General features: G+C 44.4%; 1 long non-coding RNA gene and 1 pseudogene across 2 annotated transcripts in view; one reads left to right on the top strand and one right to left on the bottom strand.

The window, feature by feature from the left end:
- Positions 1–12,468: 12,468 nt before the first annotated feature.
- Positions 12,469–16,588, bottom strand: LOC308252739 (neurofilament light polypeptide-like; annotated as a pseudogene). The gene is made up of 2 exons: positions 16,526–16,588; positions 12,469–13,640 (listed from the first exon to the last, which is right to left on the bottom strand). The product of its transcript is annotated as a neurofilament light polypeptide-like (transcript).
- Positions 16,589–20,431: 3,843 nt separating this feature from the next.
- LOC308253123 overlaps positions 20,432–25,383 on the top strand; it is a 31,162-nt gene continuing 26,210 nt past the window's right edge. The window contains exon 1 of the long non-coding RNA XR_013961102.1: positions 20,432–20,544. This is a non-coding gene — a long non-coding RNA (uncharacterized lncRNA). The remainder of the gene's footprint in view (positions 20,545–25,383) is intronic.

Below are 25,383 nucleotides of genomic sequence, written 5' to 3'. Positions count from 1 at the left end.
AAAATTATTGAGTGCTTTTATCCACCAGACACTGTTTTCCCAGTCAATTGTAGGTCTTTTGATTTTGTTCATGCTCTATTTTCCTAAATATAAATTTATAAGTGTATAATGAATAATGGATAAATGAATGGGTGAATGAATTGAATGAATCAAATGTGTACATTTTATCTGCTCCCAAAGACTGGCTTTTGGACAGGGGCTATTTCATCACAGGAGTCCTCTGTATTCTCTAGTTCTCCTTCATCTCCTTTCCCTGCTCCTTCCAACCACTCTCTGCCTCTTGATGGGCCTGGTATAAACACATCAGAGACACTTAAATGCTTTCAGAAGGAAGAGAGTGCCTTTTTCTCCCTTAAGTGCTGGGCTGTGGAAAAGAACTCAGGAAACACACACTGGAAGTGAGTGCAGGAAATGCTGCTTGTTTCATGAATTGTAAGGAGGGAGCAGTTACTAGTTACCTGAAATGATATGCCGAGTACATGGGGACATATAAGACCTTGGCAATGAGGCAACTAAATTTTTAGTGTTATTTCTTTAATATACTGTATCCTTCTGGGAAGAGTTTAAAATCCTCTCTGGCTTATGTATGAAGCACCAACCAGGCTGCAGAACTCGAGAGAGAATTTTACATTGTTCCAATTTACACAAAAAGGAGCAGAATCGACGGCAACTGGGCAGAGTAGATTGACAGAACCAGAGAAGTTTCATCCCTAGAGAATGGATTGGATGCTTTTCTTTTAATTTTAGAAGTGTTTTGCATTTGAATTTATACCCAGTGTAATTCAAGATTAAAATATTCCTTCAAGATCCCCACTTCTGCTGAGACTACAAAACAATCCCAACTGCTCCTTTCTTGCGTGTTTCCCCACCCTAGTTTTCCTTTAATAGTCCATTCTTTTAACTGACTCATAAATTAAAGTCAGAGCATTTGGGACACTTTGTGTGTTACTTGCAGATAAAATAAGTGTTTCATTTGAAATCCAACATCGTTTCCTGAGGAAATTACTGAAATCACAGAATTGTTGAATAAGCTGTTCAGGTCACCAGGCAAAAGTCATCTATTTCTTTTTTCCTTTTTTTAAACAGAGAATCCAAAGCAGCTTTATGATACGCAAACGGAAAGGCCTCAGTCTAGAAGTCACTTAGGTCGGGCCCAAATACCATTGCCGACCAATGTAGGCAATCAGAAAACAATGATTTCAATAAAAATGAGCAGGACCAGGTTCTGCAACCTTAACAGTAATAACTACAAAAGCCAATTCCCTGGAGATGAACTCATGACATTTGGCTTTCCCCTGTCTCCTGGCTGGAAGCAGAGGTCCAGGCAAAATGATCAAAAAACTGGTCCATAACATATTCTAGCCTGAGGATGATCATTGACATCAGACTTAGGTGAACCCTGAGCAGGATCAATTCATTCATTCATTATTCAATGAATATTTACAGAGCACTTACTCTAGTGCAGTGGTCAGCAAACTGCAGCTCACGAGCCACATGTGGCTCTTTGGCCCCTTGAGTGTGGCTCTTCCACAAAATACCACGGCCTGGGCGAGTCTAATTTGAAGAAGTGGCGTTAGAAGAAGTTTAAAAAATTTGGCTCTCAAAAAAGAAATTTCAATCGTTGTACTGTTGATATTTGGCTCTGTTGACTAATGAGTTTGCCAACCACTGAGCTAGTGTATTATTCTACCAACAATACACTAGATCCTCGTGGTGGGGGGACAATCCCTGTTCCAAATCTAGCAGGGGGAGCCAAGTCAGATGCCCTCAGGAGCCAGACAGGTAACATGCAGGCGGCAGGCCAGGTGGGAATTGGGAATTGGAGTGGACGGAAGAGTTCAGGCTCCATGTAAGAGGCTGCCTGTCTTCTCCATTGGTTACTTCCCGAAGGGAACGTGAGTGTACTCAGAATAGCCACATTTTCCAGCTTTCAAATCCCAATTTTATTGTGAAATGTCTGTCTTTTACATATTGGCAACTAATTACAATTCTTTAAAAAAAAAAAAATCACTGTGTCCATAAAGCAGAACATGACTGGAAGGCCAAATTTGACCTGAGCAGCCAGTTTGCAACCTCTGACATAGACCATCCATTAGTATTTAAAAACACGGGCAATGAATTTCACAAAATGTTGCCATTTCCTCTCCCTCTCCCCTCAACTTTTAAAAAATATCAGATAACACAATGGAATACTACGCTGCTATAAAAAAGAAGGAATTCTTACCATTTGCAGCAGCATGGATGGACCTGGAGAGCTTTATGGTAAGTAAAATAAGCCAGTCAATGAAAGAAAGATACCACATGATCTCACTCATTTATGAAAAATAAAGAACATTATAACCTGATGAACAAAAAGATAGATACAGAGGCAGTAAAGCATCGAACAGACTGTCAAATTACAGCGGGAAGGTTGGGGAGTGTCGGGGAGGCGGGGAAAGAGATCAACCGAAGGACTTGTATGCATGCATATAAGCACAACCAATGGACACAAGACACTGCGGGGGGGGGGGGGATGAGGGCATGCGACAGAGGGTAGGGGAGGCTGAGGGAAGGTCAATGGGGGGAAAAAGGAGATATATGTACTACTATGTGTAATACTTTAAACAATAAAATAAAATTTTTTAAAAATGACAGCAGCCAACACAACCAAAAAAAAAAAAAAATCAGATATATGGGACAGCTACGTTAAAATAACTTTGACATAAAATAAGCTTTTTCAAATGGTTAGAATATGACACTGGAAATCTCTCCCCACCCCATCCCCCCACCACCACTTGGAGTGTCTAAGATTTCCTATGCAATGACTGAAAATATAGGAAGCTTACTAATCAGGTGTCCTTGCCACCCACATATCATTGGCACTCTTGTTGTGGGGTTCCTCCCCCCGACTCCTCGGTTGTCTCAAGATCTACATGCTACCCTTTGCATATTCTGAAACTCCTGGCTCTGTGAATCCTCACTCATTTTTACAAAGGAGAAGGTAACCTTTCCATTTGTCTGGGGATTGCCACCTTCTCTCACTCTACTCCCAGGAAGTCTCCTTGCTGGTTCGACCCCGCCAGAGTATTGCACCCACCCTAGCAGCTGTGCTAGCCCTGCATCCTGCAGCTGTGCTCAAATTAGGAAAAGGAGCCTTGACTCGAGGCACTACACCAACACTTGGAAGATTGTCAGAAGATTGTATGACTCCTTTATGAATGGGCTCCCTTAGAGTCCTGTTGTACACAATCTAACCAAGAAGGGATGGCCCAGTTCCCCTTGCCTGAGGGGCACGGTCTCCCCAATCCATCCTCAGATTCCTTTTCTTTTGGCACTTTGTAAATTCATGGCCCTTGGTTTTCAACTTCCTGCTTTCGAAATTAATCAACCAGTCAGTAATAAAGAACCTGAACTAGGTGCTCCCCTACCCACCCCCAGGTCTTGATCTGATAAAGGACTGACAGTCACTTGGGCTTTGGGAGAAGGGTGCTTTGAACAATCTGGAACAGAGGGGGATAAGCTATAGCATGTGGCAGCTTTCCAGGGATTCCAAAAAGAGACTGAAAATTAACTTCCGTAACTGCAACTAGTGTAATCTACCCAAAGATATCTTTTTTCATTTGTTTTGTTTTTGCATATACATTGTTTTCCAAAGTTTGGATTTTAATGCTTTTAGGGCTTGAACTACTCCTCTTAATTCTTATGTACGGTGTGACTTAAGAAATAGATTCTGCTCTTAAGACAAAGACTTAAATGAAATGAATTTGTTTTATTTTCATGTAATATAACTCTAGCATGAACAGTACAGAGCTAGGATGACAGATCCATGGTGTGAAGGACCTAGGCCCCTTCTATGATGTTGATCAACAATCCTAAAGCATCATTGTCCTCATCTGAGTGGTCCAAGATGACTGACTACCACCTTGTACAGGTTCCTGCTGATAAGAAAGAGGGAAGTGAAGGACAGGGTGTGCTCATTCTCCATAATGGCACAACCCAGAAGTTACATTTATTACTTCTGCTCATAATTCATTGGCCAGATCTGAATCACATGGCATCTTAGTCTGCTCAAGCTGCTATAACAAAACCTAGTGGTGCACATAACAGAAATTTATTTCTCACATTTCCAGAGGTTGGGAAGTCCAAGATCAAAATGCTGGTTGATTTAGTTTTGATGAGAGCTCTCCTTGGCATGCAGATGCTGCCTTCTCCCTACGTCCTCAAATGGCAAGGAGAGAGAGAGATTTCTTCTTAGAAGGCTACAGTCCTATGGGATTAGAGCCATCCTTATGAACTCATTTAACCTTAATTACCCCCTAAAAACCCTATATCCAGAAGCAGTCACATAGGGTGGAGGTGTGAGGCTTCAACATATGAATTGGGGGGCATACTATTCAGTCCATAACACATGGTCTCACCTAGTTGCAAGGGAGCCTGGGAAGTATAGTATATATTCTGAGCAGGATTCTATTACTAATTTTGAAGGTCCATTAGTAACTCACTTTTACCTGCCCTGTTCTTCTAGGTATTTCCTTTGGCAACACTATTTTAGTGTCTTTGTTATTTTATTGGCAGTTTTCTGAAGCTCAGTAACAGTCATATCTATATTCAGAAATAAATTCACTATAAAGACCAACATAAATGCCACAAATGAATGTTGATTTAGCATCTCAGAGAACAGAAGTGACCAGTGAGCTAATGCTAATTATATAAAACCATTTTAATTTAATAAAACTATATAAAGCAAGGGAAGAGTGCCACCTTTTGTTTTTCTGCTAGTGACTGGCTCAGCTCTGCTCTGCAGCACTGTAACCTGACAGGAGTAAGGCAGTGCTCAGAGACTCCTCACTTGCCTCTGATAGCCGACCACATCCTGCAAAATCGGATTTTAAAAATATGCAAACTAAGGTCAAATAGCCCCACATCTGAGACTTAATGGCTAATCTGTTCAGACAGCTGCTTCTTGGCCATTAAATTACAAGGTGACTGAGTTCATTAAGATTTTCACACACAACTAACTCCTCAAATTGTATGCCATACTTTTCTAAGACTTTCATGGGCAAAGCTAGTCAGATGAGCTGTGGTTAGAGCAGAAAGAGCCAATCTGTCGCCGTTTGTTTCCAATAGACAAAGAGACATTATTTTCAGGTTGATTAAAACTGGTCACTGAAGCCAAATTCCAGAATGAGATCATGAATATCAGTCACTGTGGGGTTTATTGTCAAAGGCAACTGGGGAAAGAGTCCAGTGTTTGGGGGTTTTTTGTTTCATTTTGTTTTTTGCTGAAGGACATATTGCCAACAATTCAATTTAGACATTAAAACTGTTACCTTTATTCACATTATCCTGCACACAAATATGATGACGTCAAATGCAGGACATAGTGAGAAGGCAGCATCTGTATGCTAAGAAGAGAGCTCTCACTAAAACCAAATCAACCAGCGTTTTGATCTTGGACGTCCCAGCCTCTGGAAATGTGAGAAATAAGTTTCTGTTATTTGCATCACCCAGTTTTGTTACAGCAGCTTGAGCAGACTAAGACACCATGTGATTCATTTGTGGGGGGTTTTTTATTTTTATTTTTTTTTATTAAGGTATTATATGTGTACATATCTTACCATTGCCCCCCCCCACCCCACTCCCATACATGCCCTCACCCCCCAATGTCCTGCATTTGTGGTCTTAAACACTAGCCATATATATGGACATTATTTAATATACTAGTATACACATCATTGGGTCAGATCAGGCATTGTTTATTATTGCTATTCTCTTTCCTCTTCTCTGACAATTGAAACTTATTTGTATTAAAAAACTACATTTCTAAGCAAGTTAATATGGAGCATGCTTCATTCTGCTCATACAATTTATGTTATTTTATTATTAAACTAGAGGCCTGGTGAACAAAATTCATACACTGGGGAGAGGGGCCCTCAGCCCGGCCTTCACCCTCTCGCAGTCCGGAGCCCTCGGGGGATGTCCGCCTGCCAGTTTAGGGCCTAAGCTGGCAAACAGACATTCCTCTCCCAGTGTGGGACCCCTCGCTGCTTACCGCCCCCTTGCTTACTGCTCCTTACCACTTGACTCATTGCTCCTTAGTGCTGCTGCGGAGGAGGGAGAGGCTCCTACCACTGCCACTGTGCTCGCCAGCCATAGAGCCCGGCTTCTGGATGAGTGGCACTCCCCCTGTAGGAGCGCACTGACCACCAGGGGGCAGCTCCTGCATTGAGCATCTGCCCCCTGATGGTCAGTGCACAACATAGCCACTGGTCATTCCACTGTTCGGACGATTTGCATATTAGGCTTTTATTATATAGGATATGAGAGAATTTATTATTTTTTTAAATAAATCTTTATTGTTCAGATTCTTACAGTTGTTCCTCTTTTTTCCCCCATAGCTCCCCTGCACCCAGTTCCCACCCCACCCTCTGCCCTTACACGCCCCCCCACACTGTCCTCATCCATAGGTGTACGATTTTTGTCCAGTCTCTTCATGAACCCCCCACACCCCTTTCCCGAGAATTGTCAGTCCACTCCCTTTCTATGCCCCTGATTCTGTTATCGTCACCAGTTTATTCTGTTCATCAGATTTTTTATTCACTTGATTTTTAGGTTCACTTGTTGATAGACATGTATTTGTTGTTCATAATTTTTATCTTTACCTTTTTCTTCTTCTTCCTCTTCTTAAAGAATACCTTTCAGCATTTCATATAATACTGGTTTGGTGGTGATGAACTCCTTTAGCTTTTTCTTGTCTGTGAAGCTCTTTATCGGACCTTCCATTCTGATGATAACTTTGCTGGGTAGAGTAATCTTGGTTGTAGGTTCTTGCTATTCATCACGTTGAATATTTCTTGTCACTCCCATCTGGCCTGCATAGTTTCTGTTGAAAAATCAGCTGACAGTCGTATGGGTGCTCCCTTGTAGGTAACTAACTGTTTTTCTCTTGCTGCTTTTAATATTCTCTCTTTGTCTTTTGCTCTTGGCATTTTAATTATGATGTGTCTTGGTGTGGTCCTCTTTGGATTCCTTTTGTTTGGGGTTCTGTGCGCTTCCTGGACTTGTAAGTCTATTTCTTTCACCAGGTGGGGGAAGTTTTCAGTCATTATTTCTTCAAATAGGTTTTCAGTATCTTGCTCTCTCTCTTCTTCTGGCACCCCCATAATTCGAATGTTGGTACGCTTGAGGTTGTCCCAGAGGCTCCTTACACTATCTTCATATTTTTGGATTCGTTTTTCTTTTTGCTTTTCTGGTTGGGTGTTTTTTGCTTCTTTGTATTTCAAATCTTTGACTTGATTCTTGCGATCCTCTAGTCTGCTGTTGGATCTCTGTATATTATTTTTTATTTCAGTCAGTGTATGCTTAATTTCTAGTTCATCCTTTTTCATATCCTTGAGGGTCTCACTAAATTTATTGGCCTTTTCTAGAAAATTCTTGAAAAACCTTATAACCGTGGTTTTGAACTCTATATCCAGTCATTTGCGTTCCTCCATTTCTGTCATGTGTGACCTGTTTCTTTGTCTCCGCATTTTGGCTGCTTCCCTGAGTTGATAGAGTGGCTTTGTGTGCTAGATGTCCTATAGGGCCCAGTGGCTCAGCCTCCCTAGTTACCTGAGGTGGACACTCTTGGTGCACCCCTTTGTGGACTGTGTGCACAGTCTTGATGTAGTTAAGCCTTGATTGCTGTTGGTAGCACTGGGAGGAACTGACCTCCAGGTCAATTGGCTGTGAGGATCAGCTGTGTCTACGCTGGGAGAACTTCTGTGCTGGAGACACCCTAGTGAGACAAGACTTGCTTCAGTGGGGCTTTGGTGCTCTCTGAGTCTGCCCCCTGAGTGTGTCCCTTATGGATCTGAGGAGTTGTAATCTGGATGGTCCCACTCCGACCCCTGGGTACACTGGTTCTTTGACCTCCAAGGAGGTACTAATTTAGCCTCTGCCTGAGGCCACCCAGCAGGAGCTATGGAGAGATCTGCAGATTCCTCTTCTTTGTTTGGGTTTTGGAGGTGCCCAGATGAAGCCCAGCTGTGAAGCAATGCAAGCTGTTGCGTGGCCTTGGGCCTTCTTTTGGATGTTCTGGGTCTCACTGACTCAGCTGCAGTTTGTTAGGTAAGTTTAGAATTCAAAGGACCAGGCCATTCATATGCAAAAGCCTCTGCACTCAGCTTGGATGGCGCAGAGTCTCAGGGCGGAGCAAACCGCAATGGCTTCCCATCAGCCCTGCCCTAAGAGGCCTCTGGGTCTCAGTGTCCCTTGGTAATCACTGCAAGCACCTCTGAGAGAAAGCTGCTCTCGAGTTTCGTCCGCTGCCAGACAGTCCAGTTTCTTCCCGTATGAGTCTGGGTCCCCAGAGTCTCGCCTGGAACTGGAGTTCAGAGCAGTTGGGAGCTTTTGTCTCCCTCCTGATTGAGAAAGCCAGCCTCATACTCAGTTGCCAGCCCACTCCACACACACACACGCCTCCGTACCTCTGCCTTCCGCAGCTCCTGTGAGTCTCAGTGTGCTTTTCTTTTTCCTTCCACTTGTAGGATTTTCACTCAGCCAGCCTTCCTGTGGTTCTGGGTGATGTTTGTTTTGTCTTTTAGTTGTAGTGTTGAAATTGTGCGAGGCAGCAGTTTAGGTGTTTACCTATGCCGCCATCTTGGTTTCTCTGAGAGAATTTAAATGTGTTAACTTTACCACTCAAACTTTCTCTTTTATAGTATACTAGAGGCCCGGTGCATGAAATTCGTGCACGGGGGTGTGTGTCCCTCAGCCCAGCCTGCACCCGCTCCAATCTGGGACATCCCTCTCACAATTCAGGACTGCTGGCTCCCAACTGCTCGCTTGCCTGCCTTCCTGATTGCCCCTAACTGCTTCTGCCTGCCAGCCCCTAATTGCCCTCCGCTGCTGACCTGGTCACCCCTAACTGCCCTCGCCTGACAGCCTTGTCACCCCTAACCGCCCTCCCCGGCCAGCCTGGTCACCCCTAACTGCCCTCCCCTGACAGCCTGGTCCCCCCAACTGCCCTCCCCTGCAGGCTTGATTGCCCCCAATTGTCCTCCCTTGCAGGCCTGGTCCCCCCCAACTTCTCTCCCCTGCAGGCCTAGTCACCCCCAACTTCCCTCTCCTGCAGGCCTGGTCCCTCCAAACTGGCATCCCCTGCTGGTCATCTTGTGGTGGCCATCTTGTGTCCACATGGGGGCAACCATCTTTGACCACATGGGGCAGCCATCTTGTGTGTTGGAGTGATGGTCAATTTGCATATTACTCTTTTATTAGATAGGATGCTACTTTATTTCAACAGAACTATCTAGCCAATGAATTAAAATTATTGCAAATTCTTAACACAACTCTGATTCTTGAACTATAAGCATGTTAGAATAAAATCTCACAAACTGCCAACAATAAGAAAATGGCTATACTAACAAGTGAGGTTTCCTTATTGCAAAATACTTGTAAAGGCAATTTGTCGTTAATATAGCACATATAATATAAAAATAAGGAACAAATAAGCTAGTATTGTTTGACCAGTAAACATAAGTCATTTAGCACAAAATAATTTATTGTTAAAATCAGAAGTTGAAGACTCATAGAATAAATTGTTAATTTATGAGCTCTTGATGAAAAATATGTCATCAGCTTTAGACTAAATTGCCTTTTCTAACCAGAAAGGCCCTGAAATTCACAGAGCAAACAATTACTTTCAATCATAATTAATAAGAACTAATTATACCTTAAATTATCACAAATTCTAAATAAAATAATTATGAGTCTTAAAGGAGTTTAACTGGTTCTTGGAATATAACCAAAGGAAGTAAGCTTTAAAAAGTTCTAGCTACATGCTTTGTTATTTATAAGAGAAAGTGATTATAATCTAAATATCTTTTTATAGGGTGTAGTTATAAAGTCATTTAAAACTGTACTCAAAAGAATATGAAATAACATGGAAAATAGTTGATAGTTAAGTATTAAAAACAATTTCTTAGATTTTTTCCCCCCAAAGGAATGAATTACTTAGGTGGTAAAATAATTTTGGTTGTCATTGACTGAAACTATGAAAAAGATCCACATTTGATGCCTCCAGTCTATTGCTGTCTTTTTTTTTTTTTTTCATTGATTCCAGAGATAGGAAGTGGGAGGGAGAGAGAAACATCCATGTGAGACAGAAACATCTATTGTTTGCCTCCCTTACACACCCTGATGGGGGATCAAACCCCCAACCTGGTTATATGCCCTGACCAGGAATCAAACCTGTGACCTTTCAGTGCACGGATGACACTGGAACCACTGAGAAACACTGGTCAGTGTTAATGCTGTCATTTTAATAGTGAAATACAACATTGCAAACATCAATTCCAACATTCCCTAGTGAGACACTTGAAGTGCATATGTGTTAATAGTTCTCCTCCAGTTTCTCCCCAGTATCCCAGGTGTCACAGGTTTGCTGAAGGTTCTGCACTCCAGGGAGGGTGCAGGCAGGAAGTGTTTTCTCCCACGTTGATCTTCCATTATGTCCTGTCAGAGTTCCCTTCTCGCTCTGGATGATAGTTTAAGCAGCTCGCAGAGATTTACAGGTCCTTTCAGAGACTTAAAAAGTTTTATTTTTAGGCACAGTATTAACAAGTCCTGTATGATAAAAATGAAAATCTTCATCTCTCCAGTTTTTCCCACCACCATCCACAGACCATCGTGGCGAAGGGACATTGTCTACTTTGTTTACAATTCCCTCACAAGGGAGATCTTCAGAAAGCAGAACCAGTGATCGTGGAAATCAATGAGTAAAGGAAATTCCCCCTCCCCCTCCCCCCGCCACTACCACCAAGTTCAGAAGCTGCGGCAGCTGACAGGTAGACCAAGGACTCATGGAGTCTTTGCTCTTCCTGCCCTGCAGGAGAGAATATATGCTTTCATCCAAGGACTACTGTATCCTTCCCTTTCCCAAATGGGAGTGGTTACTGAAGTTATTCTGTGCTCTCTCCACTATTTTATGAACATTAGTGGCCCAGTGCACGGATTCTTGCACATTGAAAAGAAATTAATTAGAATTCCTGGGGTGGCACCATGGCTCAAAGGGCGTTTGCAGAATGAGTGGGGTCCCTCTTGCAGGTGAGGTCCATTGGCCTGGCCTGCGGAGATTGGGCTGAAACCGGCTCTCCAACATCTCCTGAGGGGTCCTGGGGTGCAAGAGGGCACTCTGCAAAGCTGCTGTCATACAGGGTGTGGAACACAAATGCAAGTGTGCAGTAAACCAGATTCAGTCCAACAGTGCCCCAGCAACAACATAACCCATGGCCAAAGGTGGAATCGCGCAGCCTGGTGAGGAATCGGGCTCCCTCCTCTCTGGTTCCAAAATGCATCACCTGAGAACCGCCGCTGCCAAGTCACCGCAGCACAGCAGCTCCTGAGTTGAGGGTCTGCTCCCTGGTGGTCAGTGCACATCATAGGTACCAGGTGGAAGGACGGTCACTTAGCCTTTTTATACATATACTAGTGGCCGGGTGCACGAAATTCATGCACAGGGGTGTGTGTCCCTCAGCCTGGCCTACATCCTCTCCAATCTGGGACCCCTGTGGGATCGGGCCTAAACCGGCAGTTGGACAACCCCCTCACAATCTGGGACTGCTGGCTACTAACCGCTCACCTGCCTGCCTGCTTGATCTTCCCTAACTACTCTGCCTGCCGGCCTGCTTGCCCCCAACTGCACCCTCTCCGCCAGCCTAATCACCCCCAACTGCTCTCCCCTCCTGGCCTGATCACCCTTAACTGCCTCTGCCTTGGCCCCACCACCATGGCTTTGTCCGGAAGGACATCTGGAAGGTCTCATGGTCTAATTAGCATATTACCCTTTTATTAATATAGATAGGATATGACATACTGCCATAACTATAACATATCTACCAGTATTACTCTATGAGAATACATACTTCATGCGATAAGAAGGCATCTAATACATTATATTGTATATTGTGTAAGTAGTAGGAAATACTGTATTCATAGCAATAATATACATCCTGTGACTTCCCTTCCTGATTTGGGAATGGTTCCCCAGTTCTTTGAACGTTTCCTGGCCCCTAATGTATTTTTTTTTTTGTCATTCAGTGTAACTTTATTTACTGTTTATTGCACATGATTTGAGGTCTTTAATTTCTAACCACCAAAGATTCCAAGGACTATTTTTTTCCATGAAGTTTAACATTAACATTAGTGAATTCATGTATTCATGTGTTTTTATTGTAAACATCTGAATTATTCACATTGTCATAGATCCTGAACTCATAAGCGTGGACCATGCACACAGGCTGGCAGCAAGCCAGGAAGCCACTCTGCAAGGAAACAGATACTCTGCATAAGGAGAAAAGTCATAGCACAACATTTAATATCCAACCTGAGTCACCTCAGAATGTTATATATATTGACTTCTTAATTCATATAGTATCGGGAACTCAACTGCTTGGTTGGTGACAGGGTTGACGTGGTTTCAGGAGGATTAATTAAGGAAAGGGGGGCTCAATCTTCCTTCTTGGTTGCTTGCTCCTCCCCAGCACCTTCATCTTTCTTCTCGTCCTCAGCTTCTTGGGCATCTTCTCCTTCACCTTCATCTCCTTCTTCCTCCTTTGCATCCTCAAATTCATCCTTGGCACCTTCTTCCTCTTCCTCTCCTTCCTCTTCCTCAGCCACTTCCTTCTCCTTCTCCTCCTCTTCAGATTCTCCTTCAGAGGGCGGTTCATCCTTAGCTTCCTCGGCTTTTGCAGCCTCAGTGGTCTCCTCCACCTCGATCTGCTCCTCCTGGACGTGGCTGGTGTATTAAGAAGGGAAGGAGCGAGCAGACATCAAGTTGGAGCTGGTCTGTAAACCACCGTAGGCAGATGGACCAAAGACCTGGGAACTCTGGGAGTAGCCGCTGGCTATGCTTCCCACGCTGGTGAAACTGAGCGGGGTCTCCTCACCTTCCAAGAGTTTCCTGTAAGCTGCAATGTCAATGTCCAAAGCCATCTTCACATTGAGGAGGTCCTGGTATTCTTTTAAATATAGTGCCATTTCACTCTTTGTAGTTCTCAACTCATTTTCTAATTTGTTGATTGTGTCCTGCATAGCACTAACGTCTGCGTTCTGCTTATCCTCCAGCTCTTGCAGCTGCTTTCCCAGCACTTCATTCATGCCCTGGCTTGCTTCCATCTCCAGGGTCTTGGCCTTGAGCAGGCGGCGGCTCTCGGACACCTCGTCCTTGGCGGCGGGTACCGCGTAGGTGTTCTTGGCAGCGCTCTCGGTCAGCACGGTGAAGCAGCTCTTGTACCATTCTTCTGCATTCTGCATGTTCTCGCAGCCAGCTTCTCATACTGGGCGCGGATGTCCTTGAGCATGGCAGAGAGGTCGGACTTGGAGAACACGTCCATCTCCATGGAGATCTGAGCGTACTGGATCTGCACCTGCAGCCCGGTGATCTCCTCTTCGTGCACCTTCTTCAGAAAGACGATTTCATCCATCAGGCTGTCGATGCACTTTTCCAGCTCAGGGCCCGCAAGAGCCACCTCATCTGCACCTTTGTGCGCCTCCATCAGCCAGCCCTCTGCATCCTCATGGTTCAGCATCTCTTCCTGGTAGCAGGCCTGCAGGTTGCTCCCAGCCCCTTCCGAGCCCCGGTGCCTCCTAACTGCCCACTTCCCTCTCCTCACCAGAGACTGGGTGCGGTGGGGTGGAGCACAGGCATCCCATTTTCATTAAAATGTTCAACCCGGGCCTGCTCCAGCAGTGTCCGCAGGCGGCCCGGGGGCTGACAGTGATCCCGGAGACCCTGGCCACCCCCGCCTGCCCGGGTCCCCGATTGCCGCCCAGACCCCGTGGGCAATGTCAGGCACTGCCTATGCCACCTGCCCGGGTCCCCAATCATGACCTGCTCCCCATGGGCAGCGTCAGGCGCTGCCTGCCAGGCCTGCCCGGTCCCGAACACCACCTGGACCCCGCGGACGACGTCAGGCACTGTCCATGCTGCCTGCCTGGGTACCCAATTGCTGCCTGGACCCCGTGGGCAACTGCCTATCCCAATCGCCGCCTGGACCCTGCGGAGGGTGTCAGGCGCTGTCCATGCCGCCTGCCCGGGTCCCCGATCGCGGCCTGGACCCCATGAGGGACATCAGGCGCTGTCCGTGCTGCCTGCCCGGGTCCCCAGTCACGACCTGGATCCCACAGGCGGCGTCAGGCGCTGCCCGCCAGGCCTGCTCGGCCCCATTGCCGCCTGGACTCCTTGGGGGGCGTCAGGCGCTGCTTGCCTGGCCTGCCTGGTCCCAATTGCCACCTGGACCCCACGGGCGACGTCAGGCGCTGTCCATGCCACCTGCCCGGTCCCCGATCACGGCCTGGACCCCGCAGGTGACATCAGGCGCTGCCTGCCCCGCCTGCATATGCAAATTTACCCACCATCTTTGTTGGGTTTATTTGCATTATCACTCCTGATTGGCTATGGGCGTAGCAGAAGTACGGTCAATTAGTATCTTTCTCTTTTATTAGTGTAGATAGATTGTATGATGTGGTGAAATCTGAAGAACTGCATTTGGAAGGGGATGGATATCACCCAGCAAACCTGGACTTGGAGCTGGTTAAGGCACATAGAAGATACATGTTGTAACTCCCCTTGCAGAGCTTACCAGGAACTGGCTTGTTGCTGTCCACTGCCACTGTTGGTGAGGTCCACTCAGAAGCCCACTGAGGTTCCACTGATGTCCTGGACAAAGGTGCTGCCTCCTGACCCCCTACAACTGCAAATACAACAGCCGTGCTGTCCTCTTCTGAGTCCTTGTGTTCTGAAAACCTGCTGTGGTCTGTCCCTAACCTCCTCACTTGGGAACAGAAGCAGCATTGTCTACATCCTCCCGTCCCACAGTGTTACAGAGATCCTTAACAGCTCCTTCAGGGTCCGCCTGCAGTCACTCTCTCCATAGACACATCCCAAGTCTCTAAAGCTGGCCGAGGAAACATCACTGAGACTCTACCATGTTTCCCCACGTCTCCTTCCCTCTGGGACCTGGGCACCCTGCCTCTCCTTTTCAACCAACAAAGACAAGCAAAGCCTCTGGCAGGCCTGCCCTACCAGGTCAGCAAACAAGCCTGGGCCTGCCTGAATCCCAGTATGAGTCATTGCAGAAAAGAAACTGACCTGAGCATTCGAATAGTCTATTTAAGAAAAGCATCTCAGATCTTGGAATGATTGAACAGAAAGCCAAAAATACTTGTAACTGGCTTTCCATTTGGGTTTTAGGGCAATCCATTGGAATTGAGCTGAGCCAGTAGGGGGAAATTTACTTATTAAAGAGTGAGGGGTATTATGCGTAACAGTAAAACAGGAAGGATAAAGATAGGGCAGCCAGTAGTTCCTTTTCTCTCTGTCCTTCTTCCCTTAACAGTAAGCTGAAGGGAGAGAAATGTTGATAAACATCTCACATGGCAATATGTTTACAGATACATCTCCTAGGGGCAAAGGAACCTAAAGAGAAATTAAACAAATGGGATTACATCAAAATAAAAAGTTTCTGCACAGCAAAAGAAACCACCATCAAAATGAAAAGGGAACCCACTGTATGGGAGAACATATTTGCCAATGATACATCTAACCAGGGTTAATATCCAAAATATATAAAGTACTCATAGAACTCAACAAAAGGAAGACAAACTATCCAATTAAAAAATGGGAAGAAAACCTGAATAGACATTTCTCCAAAGAGGACATACAAATGGCCAAGAGACATATGAAAAAATGCTCAAAGTCACTAATCATCAGAGAAATGCAAATAAAAATCACAATGAAATATCACCTCACACCTGTCAGAATGGTTAGCATCAAAAAGTCAACAAACAAGTGCTGGCAAGGATGTGGAGAAAAGGGAACACTAGTTCACTGCTGGTGGGAATGCAGATTGGTGCAGCCAGTATAGAAAACAGTATGGAGTGTCCTCAAAAAATTAAAAATGGAACTTCCGTTTGACCCAGCAATCCCACTTATGGGAATATATCCTAAAACCCCAAAACACCAATCAGAAACAATATATGCACCCCTATGTTCATAGCAGCATCATTTACAATAGCTAAGATTTGGAAACAGCCCAAGTAGATGAATGGATAAAAAAGCTGTGGGACATTTACTCTATGGAATACTATGCAGCTATAAAAAAAGAGGAATGTCTTATCCTTTGGGACAGTATGAATGGACCTGGAAAATATTATGCTAAGTGAAATAAGCCAAACTGAGAAAGACAAATATCACATGATCTCACTTATTTGTGGAAACTACGGAACAAAATGAATTGACCACCAAAATAAGACCTGAACTATGGAGGCATGGAACAGACTGACATACCTCAATGTGGGGTTGAGGGGATGAGAAGACATGAACCAGAGAACTTATATACTTACTAGAGGCCCGGTGCACAAAAGAAATTCATGCACTGGGTTGGGGGAGAGTGTTCCTCAGCCTGGCCTGCACCCTCTCACAGTCCGGGAGCCTTCAGGGGATGTCCAGCTGATGGCTTAGGCTCGCTCCCCAGGGGGACCGGGCCTAAGCCAGCAGTCAGACATCCTTAGCACTGCTATGGAGGTAGGAGAGGTTCCCGCTACTGCTGCTGCACTTGCCAGCCATGAGCCGGCTTCTGGCTGAGCAGCGCTCCCCTGTGGGAGTGCACTGACCACCAGGGGGCAGCTCCTGCATTGAGTGTCTGCCCCCCGCTGGTCAGTGTGTGTCATTCCACCATTTGGTCGATTTGCATATTAGCCTTTTATAATATAGGATATGCATAGCTCATGGACATGGGCAATAGGATAGTGAAGACCTAGAGGGGTGGGTAGGGGCTTGGAGGAGGTGGGGCCAAAAGGAAAGGATAAATGGGAGATATCTGTAATACTATCAACAATTAAAATACATTTTTAAAAAAGAATGCAGCTCTGACCGGTTTTGCTCAGTTGATAGAGCGTCGGCCTGCGGACTCAAGGGTCCCAGGTTCGATTCCGGTCAGGGGCATGTACCTTGGTTGCGGGCACATGCCCAGTGGGGAGTGTGCAGGAGGCAGCAGATCGATGTTTCTCTCTCATCGATGTTTCTAACTCTCTATCCCTCTCCCTTCCTCTCTGTAAAAAATCAATAAAATATATTAAAAAAAAAAAAGAATGCAATGAATGAGTTGAATTATATACCATTTAAATTCATGGGTGGTTTCAGAAATGAGTGAGAGATAGGCATATCTATGACTTCTACTTTACAGCTGGGGAGAGTAAAGTCCAGGGAGGTTAAGTGATTTGGTCATGGTCAAACAACTAATAAGCAGCAGATCTGGGATTTGAACTCAGAGTCTGGCTCGAAAGTCTGGAGCACAGTTTCTCAGGGAAGTATTTGGAAATACTTGGATTTCAAGCAGGGTCAGCCATAGCACATGTTTTGGGAGCCTCAGATCTTAAATTTCGAAACTATGTAGTGTCCTATAATTTCTCACTGTTAAGTCAAAAGACTATTTTGAAGCTAGGAAACAAACTTAGATCTCTTGAAAACTGCAGGATTCTATGACACTTGGAAACTAGCCTCTACATACAGGCTGAGTTAGTTCCTCCCTTCTGTGTTTCCATAACACTATGAACACACCCCTGTTAGAGCTTTTATGGCAGTGTTGTAATTGTTTTTATGTGTCTGTCTGCTGGCCTGTGAGCTCTTCAAAGAAAAAAATAATGTCTTACTCATCTTCATTAATGCTATATAATATGGAACATTTAATGAGGGGCCAATTAATATCCAATATCTAATCTATATATATTCATCTAATATATCTTAATTTAGCCATCTATATAGCTAGCCACAACATAGGTGAACTTCTGTTGGGTTTATTGTCATTAGCCATTACATATTTAGGATTCATTAGTATTTTTACTTTTATCAGTATTGAGACAAATACTGAAATTTAATATAGACATACTCAGAAGTCTAAAAGTTAAGCAACAAGAAATCTACACTAATAAAAGAGAAAGATGCAAATTGACCATACCTTTGCGACACCCACCAGCCAATCAGGAGTGAGTATGCAAATTAACCCAACAAAGATGGTGGGCTAATTTGCATACACAGGTGCCAAGCAGTGGGGGGCGTTCTGCACCACCCCAGCCACTCCGGGCCTCTGGGCAGCATGGAAAGGCGAAAAGGTGGCTCTAGGCCAGAGCAAAGGCGTAAAGGCAGCTCCGGCCAGAGTGAAGGCAGTGCCGGCAGCCAGGGGAAGGAAGGCCCATTCTTGCACAAATCTTCATGCATCGGGCCTCTAGTCCTATATAATAAAGAGGTAATATGCTAATTAGACCAGACAGCAGAATGACCTTCCGGAACAACCAAGTGGGTGGGGGCAGTGCCATAGGGCCGCGAGGCAGCCGGGGCTGCGCACCTTGCACAAATTTCGTGCACTGGGCCCCTAGTAAAAAATAACAATAAACAAGAAAAAAAACTGGTTTCCCTAAATAGAGCAATTGGGGCTGGCACCAGCCATGGGTGCGAGTGGGGCCAGCGCCATCAGCGGGTGCAAGCGGCAACTGCTGCCCCGATCGCCCCTCAGGAGCAGGGGGAGGTGGAGAAGCCCTGAGGGGCGATCGGGGCCAACAGCCGATGCTCGCATCCACTAACAGCGCTGAGTGATCGGGGCTGGCGCAGGGTGCTGACAGCCGGTGTGAGCAGGGCCAGTGCCAGCAGCATGTGAGAGCACTGGGTGGGACCGCGGCGCGCAGGAGCAAAGAATTTTTAGTAACCATGAGGCTCGCCCCGATGACAGTGACTGGTGCCCCTGCTCACCTGCTCTACCATCCCACTGTGGCCAGCACCCGCCATGTTCTGTGCACACCCCCCGGTGGTCAGTGCATATCATAGTGACCAGTTGTTCAGTTGTTTGGTTGTTCTGCCGTTCGGTCTATTTGCATATTAGAGATAGATAGATGATAGATAGATAGATAGATAGATAGATAGATAGATAGATAGATAGATAACTGTAGATTTGTATGTATTTATTAGAAATACCCTTTAACCAGTTTTCTCCCAATGGTAATATCGTACAAAACTATATATAGAACAATATCACAACCAGGACATTGATATTGATACAGTCAAGATACAAAACATTTCCATCATTTCTGTGAACACAAGAATTCCTCAGGTTGCCTTTTATAGATATACACATTTTCCTCCTGATACCACTGCCTCCTAAATCTCTGGCAACCAATAATCTGTAATCCACTTCTATCAGTGTGTCATTTCAATGGAATCATATAATATGCAACAACTTGGGATTGGCTTTTTTCACTAAGCGTCATTCTCTGGAGATTCATCCAAGTTCTTGTGTGTACTAATGGTTTCTTTGTTTTATTGCTGAGTAGTATTCCATGGTATGGATTATCACAGTTTGTTTAACTAGTCACCTGTTGAAGGACATTTGGGTTATATCCAGTTTGGGGTTATTATGTATAAAGTTGCTATAAACATTCATGCACAAGTATTTTTTGGTGAACGTTTTTCATTTCTTTGGGATAAATATCCAGAAGTTTGATTATTTAGCTGTATGATTGCTGCACATTTAGTTTTTTTGAGAAAGTGTCTAATTGTTTTTCAGAGTAGCTGTACTTACATTCTCATCAATAGTATCTGAGTGATATTTTTCCTCATCCTCACCAGCATTTGGTGTTGTCACTATGTTTCATGTTAGCCATTCTAGTAGGTATATAGTATTATCTCATTGTAGTTTTAACTTGTATTTCTCTGATGGCTAATGATGTTGTAAATTTTTTCATATGCTTTCTTGTCACTTGTATATCATTTGATGGAAATTCTTTTCATGTCTTTGCTGATATTCTAAATGGTCCATTTGCTTTTTCACTTTTGTGTTTGAGAATTCGTTCTGTTTCCTAAATACTAGTGCTTTGTTCCTGATAGTGATTTGGGGTCACTATCTAAAATACAGACTTCCTTTGGAGGATAGATAGGGTCATATGCAGGACATTTAATGTAACTCTTAGAGCTTGGAGATGAAGAGAGCAGGTCTGGTACCACTTGACTTCCAGTCAGAAAAATGGTCACCACAGTGGTAGGTCAATTAATGACTGTTCGATTCACCACAGGTTAGATGTTTTCATGACTCATTTCTGACATCCTTGCTGTAGGTAGGCAGCAGACAGCAGTGTCAGGGTCTCACAGGGGACCATTGGAGACCAGCATCTGTAGTGGCAGTGAGGGGGCCCAGACCCCAAGTCCACCAAAGGAGACAGCTCCCAGCTGGGGAAACCCTGCCCATTCAGGTGGGGCTTCCAGAGCCTAACACCAAAGCCTGGTCATTAAATAACTCAGAAAGAATAGACATGACCCTATGAAATAGTGGTGGCCTAGTTCAGGGTTTATTTTTGGTCTCCTAAGACTGACCAATCGATTTCTCCACCTTTTTTTCTTTCTTTGTTTTTTTACATCCAGTAGGCAGGATATTCTCCAATACAAACCTGCAATGACTGAGTGATCTAACATATCTACATTAATAAAAGAGAAACTTGCAAATTACCGTCACTCCGCTACACTACCAGCCAATCAGAGTGAGTATGCAAATTAACCTGAAACCATTGTGGCAGCCCCACGCGCCCCCCCCCCCCCCCCGCCACTCCGGGCTTGTGGGGGTCGGGAAAGTCAGGCGCCAGCGCCTGAGGATGGCTGCAGCCCGGGAGACGAAGAAGCCGCCTGCCCTGTGATCCCAGGCCGCAGCCAGCAGCAGAAGGCTCACGTCTGCCTGCCCCATGTCCTGGGGGAGACAGAGAAACCGGGCCCCAGCGCCTGAGGCTGGGTGGGGCCTGGGAGACGAAGAAGCCGCCTGCCCCATGATCCCAGGCCACAGCCAGCTGGAGAAGTCGCCCACACTGCATCCCAGGGAAGATGGAGAAGCCGCCCGCCTGCGGTCCAGGCGCCAGCACCTGTGGCTGGCTACAGCCTGGTGGACGGAGAAGTCGCCCACCCCATAGTCCCAGGCACCAGTACCTGCAGCTGGCTGTGGCCCGGGAGACGGAGAAGCTGCCCACCCCATGGTCCCAGGCTCCAGCACTTGTGGCTGCAGCACAGGCAAAGCCACCTGCCCACCATTCCCTGCGGCTGCAGCCGGCCTGGGCACCTATGGCTGACCAGAGGGAGGGAAGCCTGGATCCTGGGTGCCTGTGGTCAGCTGGAGGAGGGAATCCTGGATCCCGGATGCAGGGCTGAGGCAGAGGTGGTTACGGGCAATCAAGCCAGCCGGGGAGCAGTTAGGGACAATCAGGCTGACAGGCAGAAGAAGTTAGGGGCAATCAGGCAAGCAGGTGAGCGGTTAGGAGCCAGCGGTTCTGGATTGTGAGAGGGATGTCCAACTGCCGGTTATCCCCTGAGGGGTCCCAGATTGGAGAGGGTGCAGGCTGGGCTGAGGGACACCCTTCCCCCTCCCCCCTCTGGCCACTAGTCAGATGATAAAAGAGATTCTGCTAACAAAACAAAACAAAAAAAGGCAGCTCTAGATTGGAGGCTTTTATCTCAATCTTGTTTCAATCGAGGTGTCCTTGATTTTGCTTTGAATTTCAGTTTCTTTGATTGGAGTTTTTGAAAAAGAAAGAGAAAAAATAAAGAATAGGCTTGTGGGAGGTGTGTTCAGGCTGCCGTCTGCCAGAGAAGGCTGCCAGTTCTCTGCATCCCCGTGACTCCAACAATGTAGGGCCTGAGGCCTAGAGCAAGAAAGGTAAGGAAGGACAATGAGGCGTTTTCTAAGATCACTCATTAATAGCTTGGCTAAAGGAGAGAAATCTCTAAATGTAACAAAGAACTGCCTCAGGAAGTATTGAAAATTCAATTAGGCACACATGCCCAAAAAATACAGGCAATATCCTATTCAATTCTTCACCCCCTTTCTTTTCTTGGCAGTGTAAGATGTGCAAATTAGAAGGTAGCAGAGGGAATTATCAAGATCCCTCTTTCAACACCAATCCTGTGCCAATACATTGCTCTTGACTTATGCTTTTCTGGATATCTCAAGATTAAATTCAATTTAAATCCCATTTTTTACTTTGTATTTGAAGATATCATTCAAGTATTAGAACTTTAACTTACTGAAACATGTTAAGAGTGGAAAAATAAGAACAATGATAATTTTTATTTGAAAATTACCAGTACTGATTTTAATGATTAAGTGGAAAATATGGAAACAAGAAATCTGTCTGATTTAATAAATTTACTCTCTCTTCAGTAAAAGCAGAATAAAACACATTCAACTAGGAGAACATCTGACAGCAGCTGGCAATACCTGAGTACATTTACTGACCCAGAGGGCAGTGGCCACATTCATCACAGCCAGAATCCGTAATATAATAGAAGGCAATTTATGGTTACCAGTTAGAACTACTAGCCATTCAGGAGAAATTAAAATTGACCAGTAGATTTACAATGGCTACTATGCTTAACTTTCAAAATATACCTATAAGGAGATCACTAATGTTTGCCATTTAAATGACAGACTAAATTATATTTAATGTGATTTATTTTCCAGTACCTTGCTTGATTTATTGTAGTCCATACAGTCACAGCATCCGTCATACATTTTAGCAAAGGTACTAATTTATTTTTTTGTCAAGAAAAAATTTAAGTGCACAATAGCCTGGAGCTGAAGAGGCTAATCAGTTTTACAGATCAAAACGATACCTTGTGAAGCTAAATAGCATGTGCCTCCACAGCCAAATTGTATCAGATCCTATAATGCGAGAGAACATTGCTGGCCTGCATGGTACTTCATCTGAGCTCTAGGCAAATCACTTCAACTAGGATCTATGGTTCGTAATAACGAAGAGAAGTCAAGCATAAACAAAATGGAATGTGTGTCTCAAGAACATGCCTCTGGCATTTAATCCACAAAATTATCCCATAGACTCTTTCTTTGCTTCTTTAAGTAGATGCTTTTGGAACACATCAATATGATTTGTGGGTATTTGAATCCATTCAGGAAATGCCAGAAAGTGCCTTGATTACTTATAGATATTTTCCTTGCCTCTGAAGTGAGGAAGGTTACACTCACCAAAATAAGGTTTGTCAGATAAATTAGACCCTTCTCTACTGCTGTGTTCTGTGGCCCCAGAGCCATCTGCTTGGGCCCTAGTTTTGTGCCACATCACTCTAGTTTTGGCACCAACTTACCTGCATTGTTTGCCTCTCTAGATCATTACTCTGCAAATACCAGTGGGTGCCTGCAGCCTGCTTTTTAGGACCAGTGGTTATGTGGTATAGGAGTATCCTAGGATGTCAGAGCATGATTCTGTTTTCTAAGCCCTGGCTTCTGACCCTGGTTCAAGTAAGATTCCATTCCCCAAAAGAGTGTCCAAACAACTGGGTTGAATAAAGCAGCAAATCCCAGACCTCTGGCCCATCACCTCCAGGGAGATGTCCACTGTTTGTACAACCACAGATTCCTGTATATGACTCTCAGTTTGCACTTACTTTTGCCAGTTGTATTGATACATAATTGACAGAAAATGAACTTCACATATTAGAACTATAAAATTTGATAAATTTAGTCTGACATATCTACCTGTGAAACTGTCACTATAATCAAGATCATAAACATATCACCTCATCCCCTAGCCCCACCTTTCTCCATAGGCAACCACTGATCTGCTTTCTGTCACTGTAGATTATTTTGCAATTTCTAGAATTCTATGCACATGGAATTCTACAGTCTATATGTTTAATCTGGCCTATTCATTCAGCATAATTACTTTGAGGTTCATTCACATTATCGTATAGATCAATAATTCATCTCTTTTTATTCTTTTTTTTAAATATACTTTATATTGATTTTTTTACAGAGAGGAAGGGAGAGGGATAGAGTTAGAAACATTTTTGAGAGAGAAACGTCGATCAGCTGCCTCCTGCACACTTCCCACTGGGGATGTGCCCGCAAGCAAGGTACATGCCCTTGACTGGAATCGAACCTGGGACCCTTCAGTCTGCAGGCCGACGCTCTATCCACTGAGCCAAACCGGTTAGGGCCATCTCTTTTTATTCTGAGTAGTATTCCATTGTATGGATGTACCACAATTTGTTTATGTAGTCACCTGTTGATAAACATTGGGGTTGTTTCCAGTTTGGAACTATATGGTATGACTATTCATATACCACTCTTTTTTATGGATTTTGCTTTCATTTCTTTTGAGTAAATACCTAGGAGTGGGATGGCTGGATTATATGATAGCATGCATTTTAAAATTTTAAGAAACTGCCACTATTTTCCAAGGTGATTATACCATTTTACATTCCTACCTTCAGCATATATGAGTTTCAATTCCTTCACATTTGGTATGATCAATGTATCTGTTCCTATGGCTGCTGAAACAAATTATCATGAACTTGGTGACTTAAAGCAACAGAATGTATTCTTTCACAGTTCTAGAGGCCGGAAGTCCAAAATTGGTATCACTGGGCTGAGCTCAAGGTGTTAGTGAGGCCACACTCCTCCTGGAGGCTCTAAGGAGAATCTGTTCCTTGCCTCTTCAGCTTCTGGTAGTGGCCGGCATTCCTTGATTTGTGGCCTCATCATTCCAATCTCTGCTTCTGTGGTTACATGGCCTCCTCTTCTGTCTGCGAAATCTCCCTCTGCCTCTCTCAAAAAAACACTTGTGATGGTAGCATTTAGGGTCCACCTGGATAATCTCCTTATCTCAAGATCCTTAACTCATCACCTCTTCAAAGATAACCGCCACCACCCTCCCCTACTCCCACACACACTTTTTTTTTTTTTTTTTTGCCATGTAAGGTAACATCCTCGGGTTCTGTGGATTAGGGCGTGGATATCTTCGGACAGTGAGTATTTCTAACAGGTTTGTAGTGGTATCACGTTATGGTTTTAATTTGCATTTCCCTAATGGCTAGTGATGTTGAGCATCTTTTCATGGTTTATTTATATCTGTATATCTTTTTTGGTGGAATATATGTTCAAATCTTTGCCCATTTTTAAATTGGATTATTTGTGTGGTTGTGTGTTGTGTTTTTATTTTTTTTATTTTTAGAGTTCTGTCTATAGTCTGCATACAAGTTCTTTATCAGATATATAATTTGTAGCATTTCTTCCAGGTTGTGGCTTGTCTTTCATTCTCTTAGCAGTGGCTTCATTAATAGTATTTCTTGATTTGTATCATGAGCCACCCTTTTTAGAAATCTCCCTCTGCCTCTCTAATAAAAACTTTCTACAGTGAGCCAGCTTAAGGGCATGGACTATAAGTTACTTCCTCTGAGATGTCTTCAGCACCCAGTACAATGCCTGGTACATAGGAAATCTTCATTTAATATTTATTTTTCTTCTCCTACCTTCACTACTCTTTCTTTTCATAAGGTCATATTTAAAAAGCAAAATTTGTCATATTAACATAATTTCA

This window comes from Plecotus auritus, assembly GCF_963455305.1.
Source record: "Plecotus auritus genome assembly, chromosome: 7".
Lineage (NCBI taxonomy): Eukaryota > Metazoa > Chordata > Mammalia > Chiroptera > Vespertilionidae > Plecotus > Plecotus auritus.
Note: the sequence above shows the minus strand (reverse complement) of the source record. Positions and strands in the feature narration are given on the sequence as shown.